This window comes from Stenella coeruleoalba, assembly GCF_951394435.1.
Source record: "Stenella coeruleoalba genome assembly, chromosome: 7".
In the NCBI taxonomy this organism is placed as follows: Eukaryota; Metazoa; Chordata; class Mammalia; order Artiodactyla; family Delphinidae; genus Stenella; species Stenella coeruleoalba.
In genome coordinates, this window is record NC_137153.1 from 21,651,866 (window position 1) to 21,679,296 (window position 27,431).

General features: G+C 37.3%; 1 long non-coding RNA gene and 1 pseudogene across 3 annotated transcripts in view; one reads left to right on the forward strand and one right to left on the reverse strand.

The window, feature by feature from the left end:
* Positions 1-387: 387 nt before the first annotated feature.
* Positions 388-1,159, reverse strand: LOC307189583 (tyrosine--tRNA ligase, mitochondrial-like; annotated as a pseudogene). The gene has a single exon. The product of its transcript is annotated as a tyrosine--tRNA ligase, mitochondrial-like (transcript).
* A 252-nt stretch (positions 1,160-1,411) lies between these two features.
* Positions 1,412-27,431, forward strand: part of LOC307189356 — a 273,604-nt gene continuing 247,584 nt past the window's right edge. For both annotated transcript variants that reach the window (XR_013829163.1, XR_013829164.1), the window contains exons 1-2: positions 1,412-1,973; positions 5,073-5,327. This is a non-coding gene — a long non-coding RNA (uncharacterized lncRNA). The remainder of the gene's footprint in view (positions 1,974-5,072; positions 5,328-27,431) is intronic.

Consider the following 27,431-nt stretch of genomic DNA (forward strand, 5'->3'; position numbering starts at 1 on the left):
ACACGGGTTCGAGCCCTGGTCTGGGAGGATCCCACATGCCGCGGAGCAACTGGGCCTGTGAGCCACAACTACTGAGCCTGCGCATCTGGAGCTTGTGCTCCGCAACAAGAGAGGCCGCGATAGTGAGAGGCCCGCGCGCCGTGATGAAGAGTGGCACCCGCTCGCCGCAGCTAGAGAAAGCCCTCGCACAGAAACGAAGACCCAACACAGCCAAAAATAAATAAATAAATTTTTAAAAATGCCCTTATAAAAAAATGAAATTACTTACAGTGTGAAGCCTAGAGTATACTCCATTCTTTGTTGTTCTGATTATCATAAGCAAACGTATAAGTGCCTTCTTATATCTTGAGAATGAATGATGGATGTTTGAACCACCAGGGTTTCTCCTCATAGCTGAAGCCGTTTTATAGTGTAGAAATTCCTTTTCCATTATTAAGAATGAAAGTCCATTCTCAAGTATATGTGGTCCAACAACTAGCACTCTCAGGATTTGTTGCTTATCTCTGATTAATACCAACTCCACCTTCTGTTAGCCAGTACCCTCGTGGACCATGCGGAATGGCATTTGTTTTGCAGCTTATATTTAGGACACGTTGCAAGGTTAAGAACTACTTCAGAAAATGAAGCTTCTTTAAACAACTCTTTTAACTCTTGATCAGACGTAACCTCCAGTGCATTTATCCTACTATGGCAAAGGGCTTGTGTATACTGTTTCACAGAATCCAGCCCTTCTGGTCCACGAACAAACTTTGTTACTTCTGCAGCAAGTCGTTTCTGAGGACGCCGATTTTCTGGCTCTGTGACATGCTGCTGCATTATGTCATTAATCTCTGGAAGGGGTGGAAAAGTGAAGAGCTTTTGGTACCTTTCTATTGAATCATCTTGCTGCCTGACAACTGATACAATTCAAAGGGAGGTATCTTAACTCTGTGCAGCCAAACAGCACTGTCAGATGACTTTCATGGTTTTGATCCACTTGTAATTAGGGGAACAGTGATTCCAAATACGTCTTCTCCAGTCATCTTGTGGATGAAATCATACCCGGACATGAGATTGCTTAGCTCATCAGATCCACCCAGCCGGATCAACAGCCATAACGCTGGAACAGGTAGTAGAAGTTATAGGCCTGGAGCCTTCAGTATAAGAAGAACTCGTTCATAGGCCTGGAGCATTCAGTATAAGAAGAACTCTTTCGACCTCATGATCTCAGGGCTCTAGTGCCGACGAGTCTGGATGTTCATGCGCAAGCGTCCGCCCACAGCTGCTCGGAAGGGTATGGAGTACTGCGCTGTGAAGCTGCCGGTCGGCTCATCAGCAAAGAAATGCTGATCAGCTGCTGGAGGCCTCTGCGCAGGCGCAATGGCCCCTCCCGCCTGCGCAATCGCTTTGTAGGTAAAGGGGCGCAGCTGCGCTAGCGGACGGCCCACAAGAGGCAACAAGTCGGCCGTGGGATGAGGCAACAGTAGATGGTCTGGAGAAAGCTTCCCGCCTTGCCACAGTGGAAGAGCTCTGGCAATTCTATCTTCATACCCCTTTTGGGGGAGAACTTTTTTTTTTTTTGTGGTACGCGGGCCTCTCACTGTTGCGGCCTCTCCCGTTGCGGAGCACAGGCTCCGGACGCGCAGGCTCGGCGGCCATGGCTCACGGGCCCAGCCGCTCCGCGGCGTGTGGGAGCTTCCCGGACCGGGGCAGGAACCCGTGGCCCCTGCATTGGCAGGCGGACTCTCAACCACTGCGCCACCAGGGAAGCCCGGGGGAGAACTTCTTGAACAGACCCCCGGACTCCTGCACCGCCGGCCACCCCTGAGCGCCGGAGTGAGCCTCACGCAGCCCCAGGCGCAAGACCCCTGAAGGGCCTGGGGCTCCAGACCACCTGCATAAGGAAAAGGACCGCAACATGGGCGCCACCATTTTGGTGGCAGCCAATCAGAAGCAGCCTTGGAATTTGTGAACACGCTCCTGTAGAAGAGCAGGTAGGATTCAACAGAGTGGCAGGATGGGGGAAGATAGGTCCTGTACATGTTGGCTTCCTATCAGGAGGAACTCTGTTAGTTAGAACTTTGAATCAAAGAGATGAGCTGTCTTATAGTGGGTAGGCTTCCTGTCCCTGGACAAAGCAGAATTTTCCAGGAACGCTGCAAAGGAAAATACCTCCTGGAATGCTGTAAAGGAAATTTCCTGGTAGGGATAGATTACGTCACTAGACTCAAAGTGCTCTAAAACCTTTTTTGTCTTTAAGATCTTCGTTATTACAGAACCACAGATTTTAAAGCTACCATCAACATTCCAAATGCTAGAAAATAGACATAAATGTTCTCAGTCAGATTTACTTGGGATGTTTTATAAACATCTTTTGAAATGAATCAGTAAAGAAACAAACATTCCCAATATGTCTAAATCGTTGGAGCTGATTCTGTCTTCAGAAAATGCAGTTTGATAACTGCTTGGAGAGGTCAAAGTACCCTGCTGTAGGACAGTGGCTTCTTCGTTGAGGCCAGTCCTTTATTTGATATTTTCTTAAAGAAATGAAAGGCATTTGGGGAATGCAGACAAGGAGGATGGCGCGCTTCCAGGAAAGAGCACAATTTCTTCCTTGAACGGGCTTGCTGCCCAGAAAACAGGTTGATTCCCATTTTATCTGCAGTGCATCACTCATTTATGTGCAGTGCTGTAGGGCTGCCAGCCTCTGCCTGGATACAGTCTTGTCCCCTGAGAAGGGCTGCATTCATTTGTAACCATCCGATGCTGTTTAGCTGACAAGTCAGCATTTTCATCCTCTTTTACCAAGACCCCAAGAAAAGAAAGTACTGTAAGATCTTCTTTAGCCTTTCAAGGTCGCTTCAGAAGAGAGCTAAAATAAGAAAATATCACTATATTTTCGTTTGAACAGGATTTAAAGGATCAAATAAGCAAGAAATAAAAGAGTGCAGGCTTTAAAGATTGAGTTATATTTTCAGGAAGTGTAAATTAAGGGAGATAATTGCACCTTTTTTCTTCATCTCTCGTTGAAATCCAGGTAGAATTGGTGACTAAAAAAAAGGTTACCGAGCTGCAATGGCTTTGCAGTGTCATTTTCTGACCAATCTCTTCCAGTACCCTGTAGAATAGATACTGCAGTAAAGGATTATCTAATGGTTTAAAGTTAAGCTTCTATTAATAACTTTGGCTCAGGCCTAAGGTAAGGGGAGAGGGCCCACGTAGTTGCAGGTGTCCAATGAATAGTGGTAGAATATCTCAAGAGCAACAGCAATATGTCTCTCACTGGGAGGTTCCCTAGAGCCCTAAGTCCTCATCTACCTTCTACCTAGATGGTATCATCCAATGCCTTGTTTTAAATTCCTATCTGAATATTTCCAAACCTCTGTCTCATGCCCATACTTATTTTAAATTTTAGAAACGTACGTCAACTGAGTAATGAACATTTACATATAAATGGATCAAATGAACTAAGAACTAACCTCTCTTTTGGGGAATAGGGCAGAGGATTGAAAATCTTACTCCTCACTTCATCTCCACTGGGGTTCCCTATACACGATGTATAAGATATATACACAAGGTGGAAAACCAAATAGGAATCAAAATACTCTTCTACTGTGGATCAGCTATTACCTAACACAGCCTTGCCACAGGACTTAACCCAGCCCTCTCTGTTAAAACTGATTTGGAGTGTATGACTCGAGCTTGGATTCCCCAGTGGGATTTCCTGTTCTCTCTCTGTCCTGAAACTAAAATGGCTAAGTCTTCAGATTAGACCCCAGACTAATTACATGGCCTGCCCCTAACAATTAGACTCAGTCCATATTTGTTTTCCACATGGAGGACCAGGACAAAAGTGGAGGACAGGAAGACTGCATAGGGTTCTGAACTTCATTTTGCACATGTTTTTTCTTCCCATTCAATACCTTTCCTCCACTGCCTGATGAATTTCTAATCATTCATCTTGATTAAGCTTAAATTTCACCTTCTCTGAAAATGCCTTGATATAGCAAGCTTTACTTATCCATTGTGCTCCCATAGCATACTGGTGCTGACACTGTGGCTCTTAGAAATATTCTTTGTCCTTGCTGGTTCTTCTCTGCGTGGTGGGGGACTGGCTTTTCCAGGCTGCATTCTCCAAGCTCCTGTATAGCAGCTGAAGCTTGTGGCTGGCATCACTGGCAGGAGATGGGGGATGGGCTCTTCCCTTCCCTCCCTTCATTGAGTGACTTTTCTAGTAGTGAGTATGTTCCTTCAGAGATTCCTCCCTCTGGACATGCTTGCTTCCGCTCCAGTTCCAAGTGGGGAACCGTAGCTTTGGTAACAACATGGTATTAGTTTCCTGGGGCTGCTGTAACAAATTACTACAAATTTGGTGATTCCCAACAATAGAAATGTATTCTCTCCCAGTTCTGGTGGCCAAAAGTCTGAAATTAAGGTTTCAGTAGGGATAAGCTCCTTCCAACAGTTCTTGAAGAGAATTCTTCCTTGTCTCTTCCAGCTTCTGGTGGTTCCAGGTGCTCCTTGGCTTATGGCAGCATTACTCCAATCTATGCCTCTGTCTTTACATGGTCTTCTTCTCTTCTCTTTCTGCATCTTCTACTCTTGTCTCTTGGAAGAAAATTTTTTTGGATTTAGGGTCCACCTGATTAGTTCAAGATACTCTCATCTCAGGATCTTTAATTACATCTGCAAAGACCTTTTTTCCAAATAAGTTAATATTCACTGGCTCCAGGTATTAGGATGTGGACATATTTGGGGGGAGGCCTACCATTCAACCCACTACAATCACTTCCTCTCCTTGTTTCTCCCATCTATGATTGGTAGAGGCCGTCTGCTTTAGAAAATCTCTAGGTTATCTTATTGTTCACTCTTTAGCTGCTCAGATCCTGCCTCTTCTGAGTAGCCGGCTACTTACATTTTCTCTGTTATAAATATTTGAAATGGTTATAGTGAGATCCTGATGGATATATATATAGAGATTTTTCTATGTGTCTAGTATACACTCATAATACAACATATTGTCATGCTTTGTTTACATGTCTATGTCCCTTGGTATGCTGTATAACCTTTGTTATTTTTCTTCCTGTCCCCAGGACTCAACACAATCCCTAGTGTGGAAAGTTTTCAACAAATAATGGATTATGAACAATGAACTGAAGATGAAATGAGAAAAATATGCTTAATAGATCTAAAATCTGCAATGAATATATTATAAAGTGTCCATTGAAACTATTCAAAGAAAATGTGTCCTTCAACACAACAGCATCACTTGGAGAGAAAAATATCTTGATGTGGACAGAGAAATTATTGGCTCTTCAGAGTCCAGGATGGATAATCACCACAAAACAGTGAGTCTGGCAGAATTTTATAAATATTTCTTAACACCTTCTTATCTCTCAGAGTTTCACTCGATAAAATGCTCATTCACGTCAAACGCTTTCCAAACTTCCTTTTTTTACCCGTAGTCAACATTTTCAATAAACAATCTGCTTCTAATTACCACTAATAATTTTAATTGGGGAGTGGGTGTTCTTTATGGATATTATGGTTCAACGTATAATCTTTCCTATAGACTGTTATCTGGACAGTCTTTTAGAATAAGAGTTCTGATGATTTTACTCCCTTTTTAAAAGTCTTCAGTGGTTTTGCATTTTTCACCAAAAAGGTCCAAAGTGGCATTCAAAGCTCTCTTTCGTCCTTGAGCACTCAAATATTCTCTCCTACTGTGCTTGTGTGGATTACTGACATGGTCTTTGGTTCATATACCTTTGCACTTTAATCCTCCACATCTGAGGAAATTTGACAACAGTTCTGCTTGTTTCAACTTTCTGTGTTTTTAAGGCCATTATACCGACCTGGTTAAACCTTGGGAACTAGGTAGATTTGGGTTTGAACTCAGATTCTATTTATTGACCACGCGTGAACTTGAGAAATTCAGTAATGTCTTGGAACTTTGGTTTTCTCATTTGTAAAATGGAGATTTTCATACCTCCCTCAGAGTGTTATTTCTAGGATTAAATGAGAAAATAGATGTGATATCCTTGTCACACAAATTCTTAAAAGATGGTATTATTCTAATCTTCTGTCAAAGATAATTTTCTGATTGAAAGCTTTCCTGATTTTTCAAACGTGTTTCTTACTTTAAAATTTGAAAGTACATTTTATTTTAGTCCTCTTTTAGTATTTATATTACTCAAAGTTAAATTTATCTAACCCACTCACTATATTGAATAGAGTCTTTATGATTTACATTTCTCTGTATCCTTTAGAACAATCCTGTGTCTGGCACATAGTAGGCATTCAAAAAATTGTTGAATTGAATTCATTATCAATCCATTGAGCTGATAAATGGCAGTACGTTCCTGCTCTACGCTCCTTGTTCTGAAGGGCTGTGCTCTATACATTAATCTTAGAATCACAGGGGATGTAGGCCCTGAAGCTGTGGTGTCTCAGTTTCATTATATTAATGAGATAGCTCAGAAGATTGGAAATAGAGTGGTATTTAACCATTGATTAGCCATCAGAAGTTTTCTGAGGTGCTGAAGTATATGTTCTATAATTTCAGAAGCACTAATTCATTTTATAAAAGCTGCTTAAGGGTAGGTTTTCCACAAGCATTAATCAGTTGGGTCACTGTTCAGTGTTGAAGCAAACAATAGCCTAAACCACTTGTTTCTTTAATAAGTCCAGGTGGTTTGGAGTCAGGGAATTTAGTAAGAATGCGTTATCTATTAATTTATTCACACATAAGAATACTTATCATTTACTCCTTTTATTCACTCATCCATATTTTAAGAACTGAAAACATGGTATTTGAAAGAGAAATTATTTCTCTAGTAGAGCCTATACTATTTCTTTGAGGTATTTTGTTAATATTTAGGATTTTTATTGCTTCGAGTATATACATTTATTACAATGTCACATTTTGTTTAATCTTAATATTCTTTTCCTGAAAATTTTGAGTCATTAATATAATACATAAGTTATTCAATTAGTATTAATATTCCTTTTGTACTCAGGCATATTCATTTCTGTCTTGTGATAACTGAATACTTTTAGTGCTGAGACCGCGAGACCCAACCAAATGCCCCAGGGTGCTGATCAGTTGTATAACATCCGATAATATTCCAGCATCCCACACATAAAACCTTTGGTTGATGCCCTTGATGTCACCACCACAGTAAGACTGTGCCAGGTGTCCTCTCAGTGGCTTTACTATGGACCCGTTGATGTCTGATGAAGGGTCTGTTGGGGATGAAAGGTGTTCTCAGTGACTTGAGTTGTCATAACTAAGTCTTAGCCTTTTCCCAAAAATCTATGGGTTATTATCTTGAAGTCGTTGAAATCAGGTCTCAGCAATTGCAGTCACACCCGCACCTTTCTTTTTTACTCTCCTCCAGGGAGAACATTAATGGATTCCCAGAATTTCATTTGCAGAGACACTCAGAATCATCTTAGAGTCATATTTAAGATTTCATTTGATTTACCTTATGGTCATAACCTCACTGATAAACTTTAAATGTGATTCATATCGGAAGCTTTTATGCCTTTGAATTCTATCAGTTTGCAGAAATTGATTTTTTTAAACTTAACCAGTGGATTCTTCTTCCTTTTAAAACAGACTTATTGGGATTTGATCTATACACTATAAAATTCAGCCAACGTAAGTGTACAATTCAGTGGTTTAAGTATATCTACATAGTTGTCCAGTCATCAAGTTATAACCTTAGAATATTTTTATAACCCTGGGAAAAAACCTTATACCCATTAGCAGTCCCTCCCCATTCTGTTCAATCTCCACTATCCCTAGGCAAATATTAATCTACTTTCTATTTCTGTGGATTTGCCTATACTGGACATTTCATATAAATGGAATAATGCAGTATGTAGTCTTTCATGACTAACTTCTTTCATTTAGCATAATGTTTTCAAGGTTCATCCCTATTTTAGCTAGTCCTGTGTTTTATTCCTTTTTATTGCCAAATAATATTGCATTGTATGGATAAACGGTATTTTGTTTATCCATTAATAAGTTGATGGACATTTGGGTTGTTCCATTTTTGCCTATCATGAATAATGCTACTATGAACATTTGTGTGCAAGTCTGTGTGGACATATGTCTTCATTTCTCTCTGGGTAGATACCGAGGGGTAGAATTGCTGGTTCATATAGTATCTCTGTGTTTGATATCATGAGAAACTGGGAAAGTATTTGCAAAGTGAATGCACCAATGAATTCTTATTTTTAGTGTTAATATTGGTCTTACTAATTTTTATTATTGATTGCTCTGTACCATTTTGCTGTGATGACCTTCCATTTTCCTTGTAACTTCTTATTTGGGTTTGTGATGCTTTAACATTCTGGTTTCTTTCCCTGTCTTTTCTGTGACTCTTTTCCCCTTCCTGCAAGCAGTTTTGTTCCTGGTTCTTCTCTCTTTCTACCTCAGCGTTTTCATTCAGCAAAGGATACTTCACTTCTCTGCCTTGTGATGATTCAAATCAGTTACCCCATGATTTAGTCTTTCCTAAGTTGCAGTCACACGGTTCTGATTGTTCTTTTAGCACCTCTACATAGCCGTCTGGTTTCAAATGCAGTATGTCAAGAGAGCTCATCATGCGCTCTGCAAAGCTGGTCTTTTTTTCTGATTGCTGTCTTTTGAAAATTCCTCTGCTGTCCTCACAACTCAGACTTGAAATTTCAGTCATCTTTTATTCTTTCTTCTTCCTTGTCTCTTTTGCCTAATATTTGCCAACTCCTGTCTAGTTTATGTGTCTATCACCCTCAGAGATAGTCCCTTTCTCTGCATTACCCTCCCACTGCTCTGCTTTGCTCAAGCACCCTTATTGCTCAATTTGACTTCCATACATTCTCTTTAATTGGCCCACATAATTGTTGTACTTTTCCTTTTCCTTTTCCCCAACACTTTACATTTACATCGTAATAGTTCAGTCTCATTCCTATGACTCCTCTCTTAAAAATCTTCAAAGGTTCTATATTATCCTCTAAGTAAAGAAACGATTCCTTAGGTGTACATTCAAGTCTCTAACATATAGTCTGGTCTCCACTGCATTCCTGCATAGAGCTTATGTTTGAGTCAATCTCAGTTCTCTTTGTTTATCCACCAAGCTTAGTATTTTCCTGCCTCCAGCTTTGCTCATGCCTCTCCTTGGGGTGCCCTGTCACTGAATCTACAGAAGCCAATTCCTCAAGGCCCTAATAAAATGTGTCCTCCTTCACAATGATACCCATGATCTCACTAGACTGAATTTATGACTCTTTACTCTCAACTCTCACAATGCCTTTTTCAGTTATTTATTACAGTCATTTGATATACATCTAACCTTCCCTCTTTAAATCTATGGTCCTCGAGGGCAGAGGCCGTGGCATATTTATCACAATTAGAGAAGTTGCCATTTCCTGAATATTTACTATGACCTGGGCACTGAACTAAGTATTTTGTCTGCAGTATTTTCTTTAATTATCAAAACAGTCCTCTGAATTATGCATCTTTTTAATCCTCATTTTATAGATGAGGTAGTTAATGCTTAGAGAAGATAAGTAACTTCCTCAAGGCTAAACAGCTTGTAAATGACAAAGCTGGAATTTTAGCCTTCTCTGACTCTAAAGTCTCTGTAATTAACTAGGACTATGTCACTTTCTCTACAATACCTAATTTAATAAATGCCAGTTAAGTGAATAAAAAAGGGCTGCTGAAAAGACACATAAGGTTTAGTAGTTAGGTTTTAGTTCATATTGAAGTTCTAATGCTTTCTTTGGAGTGAATTATTTACCATGTCCGAGCTGTTTACTCATTCATAAGGCAGAGGAAAGGGATAATAGTCCCTGCCTCACAAGGGCATTGTGAAGATGAATGAAACAATGCACAAGATAGCATGTACTAGTAGGCTCTCAGTAAATATTAGTTGATAGTAATAAAAGTAAATTTCCATTTTTACTAATCCTCCTTGATAAGGTTGGCTGTCCTTGAAGGTAGCAAGATGAAAGGAGAGGCATGCAAGCATCAGTAACCATAGCAATTTCACAAAATTCACCCCACCAGGAAATAAATTTTATTATCCACTGTGCAGTCATTCATAGTCATTGACCTAAAATGGAACTAACAAACTATACGATGCTTTATAGTTGAGTGCTGTTTTTACTTCATTTATATATCAATATCTCTAACTACCTATCTATCTACCTATCATCTATCTATCTATTGTTTATCTATCTATGGGTTTAAGTATAATAGCACTAAATTGACCAGGTAACTCTGTCACTGGGTTTCTAGAAGTGACATTTGGATAGTTCAATCTTTATCAAGACGTCGACCTTCTCTTCTGAGCTCCAACTCTGTTCTTGTTGATATCCCTCAATTAGCCTCAAATGTGCAAGTAAAATTTGATTCCCTTTCCTCTAATCTTGTTTTTCGGGGTAAGTATCTCTTTATCTCGCTGACCACAGTGATTCATTATTGCATGTCAAATGCTTCTAGACATTGGTGTTCATGAGAATATTGTCACCTCTATCAAGGCCTTTTATCAAATGAAAAATTTTAATTATAATGAGTGTACATGCTTTCACCAAATTGTACTGTTTCTTACTGTTACCCTTATTTTCATAGAATAAATGCCCTTTGACATTTTATAAGATCCCATTACTAATCAATGGTTGAAGAAATCCTGAATCTTATGTTAACTCCTTATGTAAGATGAATCCTATTCTCAACACCTTTTTCTTTATAAAAACAAAATCAAAGACTTGTTTAAGATACTTGGGGAAAGAGACAGTTCTCAAGCAGGAGGTGAGAAGAGAAAGTGAGGGTGAGTGTGATATGGAAATATAGAGTTAATTTTCTGGTTGCTCTGGCTATCTGAGTATGAGTAAGGTACATTAAGATGTCACAGTAAAGATGAACTTTGTCACTATATTTTCAAGTCCATGACTGAGGAATTGTAGGTGGAGAATTTTCTATGCAGTTCCCATTCTGTTGATATTCAGGAAAAAATATATGAAACTCTTATGTGCTGTCTTGATTTTTTTTTGTTTTGGGTACCCTGTATTCTAATGGGAGGTCTAAAATTCAGTCTTCACAACCTGGAGGGATTTCATAAATGCAGGGTGCAATTTGGAATATTAAATATTTTTAAAAAGTCTCTGTGCTTAAAATGTCATAGCAAAAATCTACAGTAAACATCCAAATCATCTCTATTTCAATATTAGTATTGTAGCTAAATGTGCAGAGATTGCATCTCATTTAATATAATTTTAAGGATGTCTTTGATACTACAAGATAACATTTTCTGTGCTTGTGATTGCTTATAGAAACAGTGATTCATTGATCTGGAGACTACCTTTCTTCAAGGAACAATGGTGTAGAGTTGCTCGTTCTGTCCCTACTAGTTTTTGTCAGGTGTCTGTCGAAGGACCTTTATGTTGATGGTGTTATAAGTAGGAAAGGGATGAGCAGGGGAACACCAGTAGTGTTTCTGGTCCCCACAGTTTTCTTGTGCAAGCGTCAAGGAACACTTTCACATATATGCTCATTAACTTTCTCCAAACGAAATACCCTAACACCCTCATCAGAAAATAGTAAACTCCAATAGCACTCACCAAAATAACATAAAATAGACACAGTCCTAGGACCCTGGAGAAGGACCCTACCAACTCAAACTACTTATTTTTAATTATAACTAAACAATTAGAAAGCTTATTTTTTCATTCAGTATCTTTCCATGAAGAACAATTACTCATTAATCTGGATAAAATTCTGCAAAAGGTAAATCATTTGGGAATTTTGTCTGAAGTTCGAGATAAAATGATATTTCACTTATATTTACATTTTATTATCCTTTGGAGTGGCAAAATGACAGATATTAGGATAGTAGATGCCATGCGTGTGAGCAAAATCTGAACATATAATAACAACTAGGACTACCCTTAACAGATAGGACTAAGCACTTTTACAAGTACTACTCAGTTGATTTGCACTACTTTGCCAAGAAGTATACTATTGCCCATACTATTAATCCCCTTTTGCTGGGCTCAAAATGCTGGAGAGATTTACACACATTCACTTAGGAAGTAAATGGAAGATTTGGAACATGAAACAAAGTTTTTGACTATAGATTTTTTTCTTTTTCCAATATTTAACAATGCATCAGGGGAATAGAAACCTATGTGAACAGACAGTAATGTAGGAGAACCTCTGTACATGGAGTTGGGTGAGAATCTTTTGTCCAGAAGCATATTCCCAATGGTGTATGCACCAATAGGGCTAGTAGTAAGACTGCAAAAAGGTATCTCTTGCTAAGAAATTTGGAATACTGGTGGCTCCTATAAAAATAAAAGGAAAAATTGCATTTCATTGAGAGTAATTCTGTATTTAGGTTTTTATGGCTCAAATAAACATGGAAAGTTACCTATTCAATAAATACTTGGCTAAAAGACAATGGACATAATGATTTCTTTAAAGTTCTCTTTGGTTCTATTTGGATGAAACTTAGAAGACTGTATTAATCGTGGTTTTCTTGAGGAAATGGAAATTAAAAAAAATTAATTGCAGAAATATTTATTGCTTGCTATATACTGGTTTTTATACACGAAGGGTACCAAGATGAATGATGTGGTGATTGCTCTCAAGGAGCTCAATCTTAAAGGAGATAAAGGCATGTGATTTATATGTTATGATATGATTTAGATGACATGGTAAGACAAGAATAAGTATATAAAGGAAGAAGAGAGTGACAGTATACTGAAGTATCAAGGATGGCTTTCCAAAGAAAATAACATCTCATTAGATTTTAAAGAAAGAATGGAACATTCACCAGAAGGTCATGGTCATTCCCACCAAGGAATAATAGGTCCTGGGGCAGGTGTTTATTCCTCCTGGAGCTTTATATTATAGCAATGAATAACCCTCACATGTTGTAGTAGAAAGATTTCCAGGCTAGGATGAGTACATCTGACTTCTATTCCAAACTCTGCCCTTGACTTTCTTTGAGTCACTGGAAAATATCTCCATCTCTCTGGGCCTCAGTGTGGACAGGATTAATACTAAAGTTTCTTCTGTGTCTGATGCAATCAACTTTATTGAACAAAGCATGAGACTTAAGAGTATAGGCTCTAGGATCCAGCTAGATCTGTGTATGAAATCTAGTTTGACCACTTTCTTGCCATGTTAACTTAGGAAAATTCCTTGATGTGTCTGAGCCTTAGCATCCTCATGAGTAGAAAGAAAATAACGTCAACCTCAGAGACTAATTGTAAGGACTGTGTAAGATAATGTGTATAAATGAACTAACTGACACGATTATTGGAGCCATTATACGTTTAGTAATAACATTTAAGGGGGAATTGCATACGTTGGGGGCAGTTGATGAACAGTTGAATAGATAATACTAAAATAAGCTTTTGTGCTTCCTTACATATGCCCTCATTGGTCCTACCCGAGTCACAGGTAAAATACCCTTAACATACTGATGAGGCTACTGTGGGGCCAGTCCCTTGGACATAATTGGCAGTGAGCTCTATTAACACAGGGAACAGGTGAGGCCAGGGTTGTGGGTTTGATCCCCATTGGGGCACTTAGGTTCACATTGCTCCATTTTCAACCAATGGCTGCTGGGTGCTGGTCGTCAAATGGGTGCTGACATGTAACTAAATCTGCTCAAACCTGTGTCGAATCTCAAATACCTTCCTTCTTCCAGATCTTAAGTCACCTAAGTTAGATCTTCCCCAGCTATCCTCTCTAAACATTCACCATCTCTGGATGCCCTTTTTTCTTTTCAAATATTCTTAGCCCTTATCGCTTTCAGGTATCACTTGGTACTTATCCCTTATAATTAATTGAGTTACCACTTTTATTGTCTGTTTCCCCATCGGAAAGGTAAGCTCCTGGAAGGCAAGAAGGTTTCTCTGTTTACTAATATTTCCCTATTGCTTTGATTAGTCATTGATACATAATAGACATGTTGAATAAAGAAATGTCACATGAAAATGTATATGATGCATGCAGTTGCCAACACTTTAACCAAGGAGCATGCAGGGGATTCTTTTATAACAGGAGACAGAAAGCTATTAAAGAGTAAATGGCTTCTAAGTAATGGATGTGAGTTTGCCAGCTGTGAGATTTTCTCTCAAAGTTGGAAAGGTCTATAAAATCCTGTTTCACGCTGGCCAGAGACTATATCTTTATAAAGGCATATTTGCAAAGATTGTCAGCAAGGTTTAAAAACAAAAGGAACACTGGAGAAAACAGCCATTTGAAAATTCATGTCTCCTGAATTCCAGTCACTTGCATGGATCTGTGAAAATGCTGAAGACAGAAAAAATAAAACAATATCAGTAGAGTTATTAAGGTAGAAAACATAATGTACGATAAAACCTATAATTATAAAATTTTCAGTTGAAGAAACACATTATCTGGATTCAGGTATGGGCTGTAGGAGTCATAGAAGACTTAATCTTTATATTTTTGATATTTAATGGTAATTTTAATATATTTCACTCTAACATTTAATAAATTCAATCTTGTAAAAATTATTTTCAGTTTGTCCATTTAAAAATCTTTTTTTTTAAATCACATTTTGACCCTATGTAGCTTGATAGATTGGCTTCACTTTTATTTTAGAGCAGTTTTAGGTTCATAGGAAAATTGAGTGGAAGGTATAGAGATTTCCCACATACCTCTGCTTCCACACATGCACAGAGTTGCCCATACTGACATATCGTAATCAGTCAAGTCTGTACTGTGCTCCACCTGTTCGTCCCTCCCTCCAAGCCCTTGGAAACTATTGATCTTTTTATCGTCTCCATAGTTTTGCCTTTTCCGGAATGTCATATAGTTAGAATCATACAGTATATAGCCTTTTCAGATTGGCTTCTTTCACATAGTAATATGCATTTAAGTTTCCTCTATGTCTTTTTATGCTTAATAGTCATTGCTTCTTGGAACTGAATAATATTCTGTTGTCTGGATGGACAAGTTTACTTATCCATTCACCTACTGAAGGACATCTTGGTTGTTTCCAAGTTTTGGCAATTATAAATAAAGCTGCTATAAATATCCACATACAGGTTTTTGTGCAGATATAAGCTAAATGGGAAAAGAACTTGAAAAAGAATAGATATATGTATATGCATGACTGAATCACTTTGCTGTACACCTGAAACTAACACAACATTGTTAATCAACTATACTCCAATATAAAATAAAGTTTTTTAAAAATAAATTAAAAAAATAATTTGCATTTCCCTGATGAAATATGATATGAAACATCTCTTTATATGCTTACTTTCTGTCTGCATATCTTCTTTGGTGAGGTTTCTGTTAAGGTCCTTACCTCATTTTTTAATTGGATTGTTGGTTTCCTTATTGTTGAGTTTTAAGCATCCTTTGTGTGTTTTTAGAAGACAGTCCCTTATCAGATGTGTCTTTTGCAAATATTTCCTTCCTGTCTGTGGCTTATTTTCTCATTCTTTTGACATTGTCTTCCACAGAGCATAAATTTTTAATTTTAGCGAAGTTCAGCTTATCATTATTTCTTTCATGGATTTGCCTTTGGTGTTTTATTTAAAAAGTCATTGCCATACCCAAGGTTATCTAGATTTGCTCTTGTGCTATTTTCTAGGAGTTTTATAGTTTTATGTTTTACATTTAACTCTATGATCCATTTTGAGTTAATTTTTGTGAAGAGTGTAAGGGCTATATCTAAATTTTTTTTGCTTGTGGATGTCCAATTGTTCCAGCACCATTTGTTGAAAAGATTATTATTGCTCCATTGTATTGCCTTTGCTCCTTTGTCAAAGATATGTTGAGTATATTTATGCAGGTCTATTCTGTTTCATTGATCTATTTGTCTATTCTTTCTTCAATACCACACCATCTTGATTACTGTAGCTTTATAGTAAGTCTTAAATAGAGTAGCATCAGTCCTCCAGCTTTGTTCTTTTTCCTCAATATTGTGTTGGTATTCTGGGTCTTTTGCCTCTCCATATAAATGTTAGAATCAGTTTGTCAGTATCCTCAAAATAACTTGCTGGAATTTTGATTGGGATTGCATTGAATCTACAAATCAAGTTGGGAAGAACCGGCATCTTGACGATATTATGTCTTCCTCTTCATGAATATGGAATGGTTCTCCACTTATTTAGTCTTCCTTTGATTTCATTCATCATAGTTTTGCAGTTTTACTCATATAGATCTTAAACGTAATTTGTTAGATTTACACCTAAGTATTTAGTTTTGTGGTGCTAATATAAATGGCACTGTGTTTCTGATTTCAAGTTCCACTTGTTCATTACTTGTATATAGGAAATCAAATGAATTTTGTATATTAAATACATATTCTGCAATCTTGTTATAATTGTATATTAGTTCCAGGTGCTTTTTTTTGTTATTGTTGATTCTTTTGGATTTTCTACATACGTTTTTCTAATGTCATTTGCAAACAAAGACAGTTTTAATTCTTCCTAACCAATCTTTATACCTTTTATTTCCTTTTCTTGTCTTATTTCATTAGCTGTAACTTCCAGTATGAAGTTGAAAAGGAGTGATGAGAGGGGTATTCTTGCCTTGTACTTGATTTTAGTAAGAAAGCTTCAACTTTCTCACCATTAGTATGATGTTAGGTGTCGGTTTTTTGTAGATATTATCTATCAAATTGAGGAAGTTTGCCTCTACTCCTAGTTTACTGATAGTTTTTACCATGAATGGGTGTTGAATTTTGTCAAATGCTTTTTCTGCATCTATAGATATGATCATGTAGTTTTCCTTTATTAGTCAGTTGATGTGATGGAGTATGTTAATTGATTTTTTAAAATAGATCTTTATTGGAGTATAATTGCTTTACAATACTGTGTTACTTTCTGTTGTACACCAAAGTGAATCAGCCATATGTATGCATATATCCCCATATCCCCTCCCTCTTGAGCCTCCCTCCCATCCTACCTATGCCACCCCTCTAGGTCATTGCAAAGCACTGAGTTGATCTCCCTGTGCTATGCTGCTGCTTCCCACTAGCTAACTGTTTTACATTTGGTAGTGTATATATGTCAATGCTACTCTCACTTCGCCCCAACATCCCTCTCCCACCCTGTGTCCTCAAGTCCATTCTTTATGTCTACATCTTTATAACTGCCCTGCAACTAGGTTCATCAGTACCATTTGTTTTTTAGTTTCCACATGTATGCATTAGCATACAGTATTTGTTTGTCTCTTTCTGACTTACTTCACTCTGTATGACATACTCTAGGTCCATCCACCTCACTACAAATAACTCAATTTCGTTTCTTTTTTTTTTTTTTTTAACATCTTTATTGGGGTATAATTGCTTTACAATGGTGTGTTAGTTTCTGCTTTATAACAAAGTGAATCAGTCATACATAAACATATGTTCCCATATGTCTTCCCTGTTGCGTCTCCCTCCCTCCCACCCTCCCCATCCCACCCCTCCAGGCTGTCACAAAGCACCGAGCCAATATCCCTGTGCCATGCGGCTGCTTCCCACTAGCTATCTACCTTACTGCGTTTGTTAGTGTGTATATGCCCATGACTCTCTCTCGCCCTGTCACAGCTCACCCTTCCCCCTCCCCATAACCTCAAGTCCGTTCTCTAAGAGGTCTGCGTCTTTATTCCTGCTTTACTCCTAGGTTCTTCATGACATTTTTTTCTTAAATTCCATATATATGTGTTAGCATACGGTATTTGTCTTTTTCTTTCTGACTTACTTCACTCTGTATGACAGACTCTAGGTCTATCCACCTCATTACAAATAGCTCAATTTCGTTTCTTTTTATGGCTGAGTAATATTCCATTGTGTATATGTGCCACATCTTCTTTATCCATTCATCTGTCGATGGACACTTAGATTGCTTCCATGTCCTGGCTATTGTAAATAGAGCTGCAATGAACATTTTGGTACATGACTCTTTTTGAATTATTGTTTTCTCAGGGTATATCCCCAGTAGTGGGATTGCTGGGGTATATGGTAGTTCTATTTTTAGTTTTTTTAAGGAACCTCCATATTGTTTTCCATAGTGGTTATATCAATTTACATTCCCACCAACAGTGCAAGAGGGTTTCCTTTTCACAACACCCTTTGCAGCATTTACTGTTTCTAGATTTTTTGATAATGGCCATTCTGACTGGCGTGAGGTGATACCTCATTGTACTTTGGATTTGCATTACTCTAATAATTAGTGATGCTGAGCATCTTTTCATGTTCCTCTTGGCCCTCTGTATGTCTTCCTTGGTAAAATGTCTATTTAGGTCTTCCGCCCATTTTTTAATTGGATTGTTCTTTTGATATTGAGCTCCATGAGCTGTTTGTATATTTTGGAGATTAAACCTTTGTCTGTTATTTCATTTGCAAATATTTTCTCCCATTCTGAGGGATGTCTTTTTGTCTTGTTTCTGGTTTCCTTTGCTATGCAAAAGCTTTTAAGTTTAATTAAGTCTCTTTTTTTTTATTTCTCTTACTCTAGGAGGTGGGTACAAAAAGATCTTGCTGTGGTTTATGTCAAAGAGAGTTCTTCCTATGTTTTCCTCTAAGTTTTATAGTGTCTGGTCTTACATTTAGGTCTTTAAGCCATTTGGAGTTTATTTTTGTGTATGATGTTATGTAGTGTTTTATTTTCATTCTTTTACATGTAGCTGTCTTTTCTCCATTGTATGTTCTTGCCTCCTTTGTCGTAAATTAGGTGACCATATGTGCGTGGGTTTATCTCTGGGCATTCTATCCTGTACCATTGATCTTTATTTCTGTTTTGGTGCCAGTGTCATACTGTCTTGATTACTGTAGCTTTGTGGTATAGTTTGAAGTCAGGGAGCCTGATTCCTCCAACTCCATTTTTCTTTCTCTAGGTTGCTTTGGTTATCTGGGGTCTTTTGTGCTTCCATATGAATTGTAAGATTTTTTTGTTCTAATTCTGTGAAGAATGCCATTGGTAGTTTGATAGGGGTTGCATTGAATCTGTAGATTGTTTTGGGTAGTATAGTCATTTTCACAATATTGAGTCTTCCAATCCAAGAACATGGTATATTTCTCCATCTATTTATGTCACCTTTGATTTTATTCATCAGTGTTTTATAGGTTTCTGAGTAGAAGTCTTTTGCCTCCTTAGGCAGGTTTATTCCTAGGTATTTTATTTTTTGTTGTTGCAATGGTAAATGGGAGTGTTTCCTTAAATTCTCTTTCACATTTTTTGTCATTAGTGTATAGGAATGCAAGAGATTTCTGTGCATTAATTTTGTATCCTGCTACTTTCCCAAATTCATTGATTAGTTCTAGTAGTTTTCTAGCAACATCTTTAGGATTCTCTATACGTAGTATCATGTCATCTGCAAACAGTGACAGTTTTACTTCTTTTCCAATTTGTATTCCTTTTATTTATTTTTCTTCTCTGATTGCCATGGCTAGGATTTCCAAAACTATATTGAATAATACTGGCGAGAGAGGCCATCCTTGTCTTGTTCCTGATCTTGGAACAAGATCCAAGTGGAAATGCTTTCAGTTTTTCACCATTGACTATGATGCTTGCTGTGGGTTTGTCATATATGGCATTTATTCTGTTGAGGTAGGTTCCCTCTATGCCCATTTTCTGGAGAGTTTTTATCATATATGGGTGTTGAATGTTGTCAAAAGCTTTTTCTGCATCTATTGAGATGATCATATGGTTTTTATTCCTTAATTGGTTAATGTGGTGTATCACGTTGATTGATTCGCATGTATTGAAGAATCCTTGCATCCCTGGGATAGCTCCCACTTGATCATGGTGTGTGATCCTTCTAATGTGTTGTTGGATTCTGTTCGCTAGTATTTTGTTGAGAATTTTTGCATCTATGTTCATCAGTGATATTGGTCTGTAATTTTCTTTTTTTGTGATATCTTTTTCTGGTTTTGGTATCAGGGTGATGATGGCTTTGTAGAATGAATTTGGGAGTGTTTCTCCCTCTGCAGTTTTTTGGAAGAGTTGGAGAGGGATCAGTGTTAGCTCTTCTCTAAATGTTTGATAGAATTCGCCTGTGAAGCCATCTCATCCTGGACTTTCGTTTGTTGAAAAATTTTAAATTATGGTTTCAATTTCATTACTTGTGATAGGTCTGTTTTTATTTTCTAATTCTTCCTGTTTCAGTTTTGGAAACTTGTACCTTTCTAAGAATTTGTCCATTTCTTCGTGGTTGTCCATTTTATTGGCATATAGTTGTTTGTAGTAGGCTCTTACAATCCTTTGTATTTCTGTGGTGGAAGTTGTGATTTCTCGTTTTTCATTTCTAATTTTATTGATTTACATCCTCTCCCTTTTTTTCTTGATGAAAAAAACATCATTTTTTATGAGTGATGAGTCTGGCTAAGGGTTTATCAGTTTTGTTTATCTTCTCAATGAACCAGCTTTTAGTTTTATTGATCTTTGCTATTGTTTTCTTCATTTCTATTTCACTTATTTCTGCTCTGATCTTTATGATTTCTTTCTTCCTACTGACTTTGGGTTTGCTTTGTTCTTCTTTCTCTAGTTGTTTTAAGTGTGGGGTTAGATTGTTTATTTGAGATTTTTCTTGTTTTTTGATGTGAGATTGAATTGCTATAAACTTCCCTCTTAGAACTGCTTTTTCTGCATCCCATAGGTTTGGGTCATCATGTTTTTGTTGTCATTTTTTTCTATATATTTTAAAATTTCTTCTTTGACTTCTTCAGCTATGTCTTGATTATTTAGTAGTGCACTGTTTAGCCTCCATGTATTTGTGTTTTTTAAAGTTTTTTTTTCTGTAATTGATTTCCAATCTCATAGCACTGTGGTCAGAAAAGATGCTTGATATGATTTCAGTTTTCTTAAATTTACTGAGGCTTGATTTGTGACCCAAGATGTGATCTATCCTGGAGAATGTTCCATGTGCACTTGAGAAGAAAGCCTATTCTGCCACTTTTGGGTGGAATGTTTTATAGATATCAAATCTATCTGGTCTATTGTGTCATTTGAAGCTTGTTTTTCCTTATTTATTTTCTGTTTGCATGATGTGTTCATTGGTGTAAGTGGGGTGTTAAAGTCCCCTGCTATTATTGTGCTACTGTTGATTTCTCCTTTCATGGTTGGTAGCATTTGCCTTATGTATTGAGGTGCTCCTATATTGGGTGCATAAATATTTACAATTGTTATATCTTCCTCTTGGATTGTTCCTTTGATCATTAAGTAATGTCCCTCCTTGTCTCTTGTAACTGTCTTTATTTTAAAGTCTGTTTTTTCTGATATGAGTATTGCTACCCAAGCTTTCTTTTGATTTTCATTTGCATGGAATATCTTTTTCCATCCCCTCACTTTCAGTCTGTATGTGTCCCTAGGTATGAAGTGGGTCTCTTGTCGACAGCATATATATGGGTCTTGTTTTTGTATCCATTCAGTCAGTCTGTGTCTTTTGGTTGGAGCATTTAATCCATTTACATTCAAGGTTATTATCGATATGTATGTTCCTATTACAATTTTCTTAATTGTTTTGGGTTTGTTTTCATTGTCTTTTTCTTCTCTTGTGTTTCCTGCCTAGAGAAGTTTCTTTAGCATTTGTTGTAAAGCTGGTTTGATGGTGCTGAAGTCTCTTAGCTTTTGCTTGTCTGAAAAGCTTTTGATTTCTCCATCGAATCTGAATGAGATCCTTGCTGGCTAGAGTAATCTTGGTTGTAGGTTTTTCTGTTTCATCACTTTAAGTATATCCTGCCACTTCCTTCTGGCCTACAGAGTTCTGCTGAACAATCAGCTGATAACCTCATAGGAATTCCTGTGTATTTTATTTTTTCCTTTTTCCCTTGCTGCTTTTAATATTTTTTCTTTGAATTTAATTTTTGTTGGTTTGATTAATATGTGTCTTGGTGTGTTTTTCCTAGGGTTTATCCTGTATGGGATTCTCTGTGCTTCCTGGATTTAGGTGACTCTTTCCTTTTCCATGTTAGGGAATTTTCTGACTATAATCTCTTCAAATATTTTCTCAGGCCCTTTCTTTTTCAGTTATTCTTCTGGGACCCCTATAATTCGAATGGTGGTGCGTTTAGTGTTCTCCCAGAGGTCTCTCAGATTGTCTTCAATTCTTTTCTTTCTTTTTCATTTATTCTGCTCCCCAATAGTTATTTCTATCATTTTGTCTTCCAACTCACTTATTTGTTCTTCTCTCTGTTATTCTGTTATTGATTGCTTCTAGTGTGTTTTTCATTTCAGTTATTGTGTTGTTCATCTCCGTTTGTTCTTTAGTTCTTCTAGATCTTTGTTAAATATTTCTTGTATTTTCTCAATACATGCCTCCATTCTATTTCTGAGATTCTCGATTATCTTTACTATCATTACTCTGAGTTCTTTTTCAGATAGATTGCCTATTTCCTCTTCATTTTATTGGTCTTGTAGGTTTTTACTTTGCTCCTTCATCTGTGACCTATTTTTTTGCTATCTCACTTTTTTTTTTTTTTAATGAGTGAGATTGTGTTCCTGTCTTACTGGTTGTTTGGCCTGAAGCTTCCAACACTGGAGTTTGTAGGCTGTTGGGTAGAGCTGGTTCTTGGTGCTGAGATGAGAACCTCTGTGAGACATCACTCCAATGAATATTCCCTGGGGTCTGAGATTCTCTGTTAGTCCAGTGGTTCGGACTCAGAGCTCTCACCGCCGGAGCTTCGGCTCAACCTCCAGGTCGTGAACCAAGATCCCACAAGCCACGTGGGTGGCAAAAAAAAGAAAAAAATAATAAAAAAAAGAAAGAGAACGATAACAAAGTTAGAAATATAGTTAGACAAGGAAACTAACAGGTATGTTAGAAAGAATATAAAAATAAAAATATAGATGAATCAACAACCAGAAAGTACAACAGTACCATAATAGTAAAAAAGAGGAAGAGGGGGAAAAAAAGGGGGGTGAAGGCCTTGGCTTTGGATGGCGGGGCCTAAGCAAGGGCATGGTTTGGGCGGTGGATGGGACCTATGCTTAGGACCCAAAGGGCTGGAAAAGGCCCTGGGGGCTGTGGGGGTTGAGTCTTAGGCTCAACGGAACAGTAGGCATCCAGGCATGCCCCCCACCCCTGGTATTGGGGGGGAACCTCACCTGCGAGCCCAGCAGGCTCCTTGGGCTCGAGTTGGTGGGGCAGTCACCCTCTGCTCCTCCTGGAGGGCCCCTCCCACCTCCCTCTCCTGATCTCCCCGGCCTCCCTACTATGCCCCCAGGAACAATGAGGTTGGGGGGAGGGGTTGGCCCTGGAGGGCAGGGGAACGGCCTGGGAGCTCAGCAGGTTCCCCGGGCCTGAGTGGGTGGGGCAATCGCCCTCCACTCCTCTCCTGCTCCTCCTAGAGAGCCCCTCCCACCTGCCTCTCCTGATCTCCCCAGCCTCAGGGGCGCCAATGCTGTCTGGCCTCCACTCCTCCTTCCCCTTCAGTACCCCCACGTCCTACCAGTTCACTTGGGGGTTCCTCCCATTTCCTTGGGCATCAGAGTCCCCCACCAGTGGCCAACAGGTGACCTAGTTGTGGGGAGACGCTAACTCAGCGTCTTCCCACACTGCGATCTTGACTCCACCCCCTAAGTGATTTTTAAATGTAGAACTAGCCTTGCATGCCTGAGATAAATCCCACTTGGTCGTGATGTGTAATTATTTTTATACACTGTTGCATTATATTTGCTAATATTTTGTTGATGATTTTTGCATCTGTGTTCATGAGAGTTATTGGTCTGTAGATTTTTTGCAGTATCTTTGTCTGCTGTTGGTATTATGGTAATGTTGGCCTCATACAATGAGTTAGGAAGTATTCCTTCTGCTTTTAGATATTAAAAGAGATTGTAGAGAATCAATATACTTTCTTTGTAAATATTTGATAGAGTTCACCAATGAACCCATCTAGGCCTGGTGCTTTCTGTTTTGGTGGATTATTAACTATTGGTTCAATATTTTTATAGATATAGGCCTACTCAAGTTTTCTGTTTCTTCTAGTGTGATTTTTGGCATGTTGTATCTTTCAAGGAATTGGTCAATTTCATCTAGAACTTGTTCCCGATCTTAGTGGTAAGGCTTCTAGGTTCTCACCAAAAGGTATGATGTTATCTGTAGGTATCTTTATTCTTTAATCAGTTGAGAATTCATGAATTTCTGACATTAATAGCATCAAGCCTTCGTTGGAAAAACAGAATCTATCTCTGTCATTCAATAGCTAAATGACCCTTTGCAACTTATTGAGGCTCTGCAAGTCTCAATTTCTTTCTGTTAAATGGAGAAGTAAAATTTCTCCTTTGTACAGAGATTGTGAGACAACATAATGTAGGTTTACAGCACACTTTGCTAACACATATTAAGTACAGAACAAATGTGGGTCAAATAATGAAATGTGCATAAAAACAACGTCAAAAATTTCCCTCCACTTTAGACAAACATATATGAAATACAAATTTACTAGGTTTGTGATGAGTCCAGTGATATCACTTACAAAATGTATTTGTTTGTTTGGTAAAAATTGGGTCTAAGTAAGAATCTCTTTGCATGATTTTTGGGGAAAGGGCAATAGAATTAAAATGTACCTCTCTCTTACTGCTTTTGCATCTTCCCTTTTATCAGATCAAGGCCCCTGAAATTACCCTTCTAAAGACATATTGAAATGAGTTGAGTGTATCTTCAAAAATACTTGTAGAAAATTGAAATGGTGAATAAAGGAGAAAAGATAACTGTCAGCTAATTCCTCACCTAGAATATGGGATTTTTTTAATATTCTAGCATATATGAGAACAGAAAATGTCATGTGTCTAGTAAAATATTCAGTATCAGAGGGATAGTTTATGATTCACCTTTTACAACACAGATGAAGCAGATTTAAGTACTTCTGTACATTGATGGAGTCATGACAGAATTGGTTGATACAGAGTGTCAAAAATGTCTCCATTTTTCTTAAGTTGGTGTAAGTTTTACTAAACAGACTCAATATACTATACACGAATCTGTGTATTCCACATGGTTAAAATGAGGCCTGTTCAATATTGATAGAGCTCATGTGATGTAGGAAAATTCTCAGAAGAAATGTACAAATAAAGAAAAAAATAGAACTAACTCTACCTCTGTTTTACATCTGGGAACAACAATAAAACTATGAATTATATTTCCCAGAGCCTTTGATAAAAACAGCAATTTAAAAACTCTAATTTTTGCAATTAATCAAATAAACTGAGAACTATAAGATTTTCTTTCTTGGGGGTGGTAGGGGAACCATAAATGGGAGTGCCAAAATAATTTGTAAATCTCTGTATTGGAGAGTTGTTAAGTGGTGTCAGTTTTAATTCTGGAAATAAGAATTATCTCCTAGCATATCTGATAGCCTGTGATAATACAATGACAGATACAGAGTAAAACGGAAATACCATATTTAAGGAAATTATATTTTAATGAGTTTTAATCAGCTCTACTGCACATTGCTCATGTCCCCTGATTAAAAATCATTGATTCAGAGACTTCCAATTTAAAATGGAATCTGGCTACAAGCCTATGATGAATCTTCTCCAATTTCCCACTAAATACCTGTGAAGGGAGAAATATATGACACCCCAGAAGAATATAAAATTAGGACTGACAGATAACTATCAGAATATGTAAAAAGGTAACTAGGAAGAAAGTGAACCAAGGAAATGCAAATATTTGTGCAAAAGAAAAAGCATTAAAACTATTTATAAAAATACTTCCTGATCTCTGCACTGCTGCTCTCCCCCTGCCAGACACACATAAACACTCAAAAGTCTGTTCCTTCCTGCTAGAAAATGGCTCCTTTGCAGTATGGCTGCTACTTTTTGAGCATCCAGGTTATTTTTGTTCCTTCCTCATTAAGTGAATATATTTATTTGGGGTACCTAGAAAACAGGTTGCTGGAAAACATCCTGCATTTAGGATGGTAATAAAGTCTAATAGCACCTTAGGAGATGTAGTTCCCACAAATAAATCACTAATGCACTTTACTAATGATATATTTAGGGATTTTACTTTACATATGTGTACTACCCCAGCTTAAAATAATGAGAATCAAGAAGCAAGAATCAGAAGAGGAAATCAGCTGAGAGTTGTGTCTGTCATCTTGCCCTTCAGCTATTAAACTGAAAAGAGAATTTTCCACTAAGCATGTGGGGAAAGAACAGGGATAAAGGCAGTCAATACATCCCATCCCATCCTGTCTATTGGTAAATAAGCAAGCTGAAAAAAAAAAATCTCACTGTTTCTTAGGTTGAGACAAGATTAGTGTGACCACATATTCTGGTTTGTCTGGGAAAGTCCCAGTTTACCACTGCTGTCCAAATATCTCATCTGGTTTCCTGTTTATTCTGAATTTTTTTCATTTTTACTGAAGTATTGTTATCAACAGCAGCATAATAAGCATGTGAATTATGCTTTTATCTTCTGCCATGGTCTTGTCTACTAGGGTGTAAAAGGAATATGCAGTAATGAGAGTTCTTGCCTCAATATATAAATAAATATGAAAGGCCATCAATGATAATACTTTGTCTTTACACTTTCCAGCTCCAATGTAACTAACATCTTCCCGTCAAAGAGTGTACAGAAATTCACTGATGTAACAAGTGAGCTTGGATTGGAGAAGCTAGGGATAATGAACTCTTTCTGGTCTGGGTGATGGTAGGATAATTCAATATGCTGCTCCTTTTGGCTACTTGGTGCATTAGTCAGTTGTGCCATGATGACTGCTTTTTACTTTTAAAAGTGATTCTTGGCTGACGTTTTTAATGGCCAACCTTTATTCAATTTTAGTAACTTTTGTTTTTGAAAAGAATATAAAATCTGTAATTATTTGGAACAGTCTTTCATGTATTTCAGTTAGGTCAAGTTTTAAATTTTGTTGTTTGCCTCTTCAGTACATTTTCTTCTTACTGGTTTTTGTCTATTTGTTCTATCTGTTTTTAAGAGAGTTGTGCCAATATGGTTGTGGATTTGTCTCTTTTCTCATTTATCAGTCAATTTTTGTTTTATGCATTTTAAAGCCAAGTTATGTGGTACGCAGTTTAGATTGTAATATCTTCTGGTAGTTTAATCCATTTATCATTACAATATATTCTTTAATTGAATTAATCTTCTTTCCTTAAAGTCTACATTGTCTGATATTTGTGTAGATACAACAACTCTCTTTTCATTTACACACACACATATAAATCTTTGTAAATATATATATTATGCATTGTAATATATATAGCAACATATATATCATCCTGTATTATATATTATATATAAACTTATATATAGAAATTACATATACATATAGAATTTAATATTTATAACTTATGTAGAACATAATTCTCTCTAAGTTCTCTATATGTTTACATATAATATATAGTACAGGTATATATATGTAAGTATATGTCCATTTATTTTCACTTGTCTTTGACTTTAAAGTTAAGAAATGTTCTCTTTTAATGAGAATATAATTGCTTGTGTTGCTTTTGTAGTTTTT